Below are 4,724 nucleotides of genomic sequence, written 5' to 3'. Positions count from 1 at the left end.
GGGGGTCATTTCATTTAACATCATCTTATCTGGTCATATGCACATAGCTTTTGACCTTTTCTGCTTATCCCAGACATATATTATTTATTGCAAATAAGGGAAACCATGGGACCTATGTTTCTTTGGACTTGGCTTACTTCACTAATATAATTTTTCCAAGCCTTTCCATTTCCTAACAAATTGGGCAATGACATTCTTTCAGATGGAGGTATAGAATTCCTATTCACACACACACTCACACACACACACACACACACACACAATGGAAATCAATCAATCTATCTATCTATTTATCTATCTATAACATTTTCTTGATCCATTCATGTACTGAGAGGTATCAATGTTGGTTCCATATTTTAGCTATGGTAAATAATGCTGCAATAAATATAGTAGTGCTGGTAGTTTTAGTATGGTCTTGTTTGTGATCATTTGGGTAAATGCCCAGAAGAAGTATTGTTGGGTCATAGGGGAGCGCTATGTGGAATCTTGTGAGGAACCTTCATACTGCTGTCCAAAGTGGCTGAACAAGTTTACACTCCCATCCAAGAATGCAGTAGGGTTCGAATGCAGTAGGGTTCCCTTCTGGCCACATCCACTCCAGCGTCTGTTGTAAAAATATGGAACACCTCATGAGTTTGCTTGTCTTCCTTGCACAGGGGCCATGGTAATCTTCTCTGTATCATTTCAATTTTAGTGTATGTGTTGGCGAATTGAGCACAGAACATTTTTTATATATAAAGTGTAATTGATTTTCTTAAACTAAACAATTCAACAGAAAGTAAGTTCTAAAGAATTGTTGTGAAATTTTAGAACCATGTATTTCTTATATAAGCACACATTTATGAATAAATCAAGATTGACATGTCACAAACAACATAATTCCAGATATTTGTTGTTCAAGGGATGTGTAAGAGGAGGAATTCAATTATTCTATACAAGGCACCTCTCATAATGAACATTGAAGCAAGTGTTAAGGTTTGTTAAAAGTTTTAATGTTTTGGGAATTTGCTTATATATATGCCAAAATTAAGACTGTATGACAGGTCATAAAACTTTTCCATAAAGTATTTAAGATTTATTGTAGCAGCATATACTACTAAGTGTGTACATTTCAGAGTTTATAGAAATTTTACTAATGAGAATTTGCAAAGTCTTTGTGTAAAGAAGCAGAGTGAAGAGTTAAGACTTTGTTAATTCCACAGTTTCTGTTAAAACTTTAGGGCTTCCTTACTTTATAGGTTAGCGAGGAACAAATGATGATATAAGCCATATACAGATGATATGAGCCATAAATAATAATCTTAATGGGAAACTTTAAAGACTACTCATAGCCTATAAAACTCTGAAACTATGAAAAAATAGTAAAACCTAATATGTAGTATACTTCAAATACTGGAAACACTGGTAATTGTTTCATTTTTCATTTATTAATCATTAATATTTAATGATTGGTTTTGTTTATTGTAGCATTGTTTTCCTTGTTGTAATATAATACAAGTTTTTGTAAGTCGTCATTAGGAGGTACTTTGAGAATGTTACTGGGATGGCCACACCATGTTTTATAGGTGCATATGAATTTACAAAGAGCAAAATTAAGAACAAAATATTCATTAAAATTTTTCTCAAGTAGAGTCTGAATCAGGAGTGTTAAGTGTCCACAGCTAAAATCTTAGCCCTAGGCTGAAGCAGCCGTATTACAGAGTTGAGGACACAAAAGTGAGAGATAGTGTTTTTTTGTTTTTTGATTTTGTTTTTGTTGGTCGTGGGGCTTGAACTGTTGGGCCTGGGTGCTTTCCCTTAGCTCTTCAGCTCAAGGCTAGTGCTACCACTTGAGCCACAGGACCACCTTTGTCTTTTTCTACTGATGTGGTACTGAGGAATCAAACCCAGGGCCTCATTCATTCTAGGCAAGCACTCTACCACTGAACCCCCTTCCCAGTTCCTGAGAAAGTATATTTTAAAAAGTCATCTAAACAACATTTGCTTTCTGCTTTGGCTTATGTAATGATATACATGAATATCTTTTTATATTTTTGTGAATTGTCATACTTCTAAATTTATATTAATTTCAGCCACTTTATCCTTTTCAAAGTCATGAAATATCTCTAAGAATTTGTTTATGTAAAGACTGTTTGTGCATTTATAATTTCTTCTGAGTCACCTTTATTTTTTATCAAAATTACTTTATATTTTATATTGATGGGTTTTCACACATCAAATGCCTTCAAATGTATATATGTATTAAGGTTTGTATCCTGTCAATAAATGTGTAGAACACAATTATACCACTGACAAAAGATGATTTGCACTTCATTTATGTGCTTTTGGACTTGGAGAGTGACCTTAGGTGTGTCAACACAAGTAGAATCAGCATGAAACAAGCCAGCATTTCTTCATTTAAGATACAAGGAAAGGATACAGGTTGATCCATTGTAACAATAGGATGTACAAGACACTCTGTCAGAGGGGGGTGGAAGGAGGAGTTGAGGAGGTGTAAAGGGAAGGGATGGTAGAGGAAAAACAGGAGGGGTTAACAATGCTCAATAAAAAATGTACTCATTTCCTTACTTGTGTAACTGTAACCCCTCTGTACAGTATCTTTACAATAAAAGTATATATTAAAAAGATACAAGGAAAATTTCTGTACTTATGAGAAGTTATATTTGTCACTCAATATCAGTAAGGTATTGTGTTTAGGATGACAAGCATATTAAAATTTTGGATACTCAAATTCTCTACAAAAATAAATATATTATTTACATTAGAAACTGCCCACAATCTAGTGCAGTATAATTGCTATGAGAAATTTTACCGCATTCTAGGTTTATAACGGAAAGTAAATGTATATGCAATATCAACAGATATGAATTTTTTCAGATAATTTTTGTCTGCATTTTGTGGATGGAATTGGGAGAGCAATTTTAAAAAGCACAAATTTCATCACCAAGAGCTGTCCGCAAAACGTAACAAGTTTCTAATACAGCAAAATTGAATGAATGGTTTGGAACTCCAAGAAGTACTTGAATTGACACATTATCAGAAAGTGTAACCAGGCAAGCACTTTTATTTTTAAATTTTTTGGGGGGGTCCGGTCGTGGGCCTGAACTTTGAGCCTGGGAGCTGTCCCTCAGTTCTTCAGCTCAAGGTTAGCACTCTACCACTTGAGCCACAGAGCCACTTCCGGCTTTTGTTTCCTGCTTATGTGGTGTTGAGGCATCGAACCCAGGGCCCCATGCATGCAAGACAAGCGCTCTACCACTGAGCCACCTTCCCAGCCCCTAGGCAAGCACTTTTAAGAAATGCAGCTACTAGATTTCTCATTGAGGGCTTTCATAACACTTTGTGAAATACAAGTCAGAACCTCATTGAAGACTAGACAGTTTTCCCTCACCTTTCTGTCAAGCTCAGTTATTATCAATCAACATATAGCTAATCTTGAATAATCCTCTAATAAGAAAATGTTGATGGAGTGTTTATATGCAGAAAAGCTCGGAAGGCTAACTTTTTCCAATTGGCCTGAATGGTTGAGCCCCACCCTATTATCCCAAGTCCATACGGACTCCAGGCATAATTTCAGGTATGTGTGAACACCTTTGATGTGCAGGGAGGGCAATCCACCTAGGCCCAGTTGTAAACACCCCATCTCAGACCCAACTGAAAGTCCTCCATCTTTCTTGACCTAAGGGCTTTTCATTAACCTCTACCTCCTTGATCAGATCTCCTATAAAACACTGATCCTGTGCCAGCTACCTCACACAACCTCAATCCTGCTGGAAGGGCTGTGCCCCTGGCTGTTCCTCAATAAAGAGTCCTTTCTGTTGGTGATCAAGTCAGGCCTATTCTTTTTCCGTTCTCCTCCATTTTCCTAACATATGGTGCTGACACCCAGGAGATAAAAAGCACCAGGAGTAACTAGGTGTCCTCTGCCAAGGGGCCACCCACCTCCTTGCCACCTCTCACGGAGCCTTTCTGCTACCTTCCTCCTCCTTCCAAGGCTTTTCTTCATCAGAAGCACAGAGCCCTCTGAGCTTACTTTGGGCTAAACAGACACCTGAAAAACCTCCCAGCCTTTGCTTTTGTAAGCAGTGCAAACAGTGGATGGCCACGCTGCTGTGGCTTGAAGTATTATTGCCCCTCTGCGTAAGCTCAGAAAAGGCCTTATCTCTCCCCCTATTCTCTATCCTTTACCCTGTCCCTGGACTCTGATCTCCAGGCAGGAGGCTCTTCGCTGTTTGACTGGCTTCACCCAATACCTAAAAGCCTTCAGGACAAAGTAACTGACATGGACACCAGGAGGGCAGGACTTCCTCCCTTCTTTCTTGTCTGTGGGGTCCAGAGACTCCAGAAGTCTCTTCTTTCCTTATACCCTATACCCTTTAATAAGGACCTTTGGGGATGCCCTCTCTTAATTATTGGGATCCATCCGTCTGGCTTCCCAAAGCGCCAGCGTTGCCTGTAGCATAAGGACAGGCTCCATAGTCCTACCAAAATTTCCAAATTGTCTCCCAGAGACACCCCATTGGCATGCCTGCTGTCTACACTTAAGACTCTGGGCTGACTGATTTACATTCATAAAAAAACAAAACTGACTTGTTTTTATTCCAAAATCTGGTCTCATTACCATGGCACTGCTGACCTAAATTCAGAACCTTAGGTTTTACTCTTGCTGATTTAAACAATACTCCAATGAAACTGGGAGGAGTCTGAGGTCCCCTAAACCTAAG

The 4,724-nt window shown here is 38.4% G+C and overlaps 1 non-coding gene across 1 annotated transcript; it reads right to left on the bottom strand.

Moving 5' to 3' along the window:
• Positions 1-611: 611 nt before the first annotated feature.
• Positions 612-718, bottom strand: LOC122127491. The gene has a single exon (XR_006151166.1). It is a non-coding gene; the product is annotated as a U6 spliceosomal RNA (small nuclear RNA).
• Positions 719-4,724: the final 4,006 nt, after the last annotated feature.

Source organism: Dipodomys spectabilis, unplaced genomic scaffold, assembly GCF_019054845.1.
Source record: "Dipodomys spectabilis isolate Male_0828 unplaced genomic scaffold, ASM1905484v1 ptg000301l, whole genome shotgun sequence".
In the NCBI taxonomy this organism is placed as follows: Eukaryota; Metazoa; Chordata; class Mammalia; order Rodentia; family Heteromyidae; genus Dipodomys; species Dipodomys spectabilis.
Note: the sequence above shows the minus strand (reverse complement) of the source record. Positions and strands in the feature narration are given on the sequence as shown.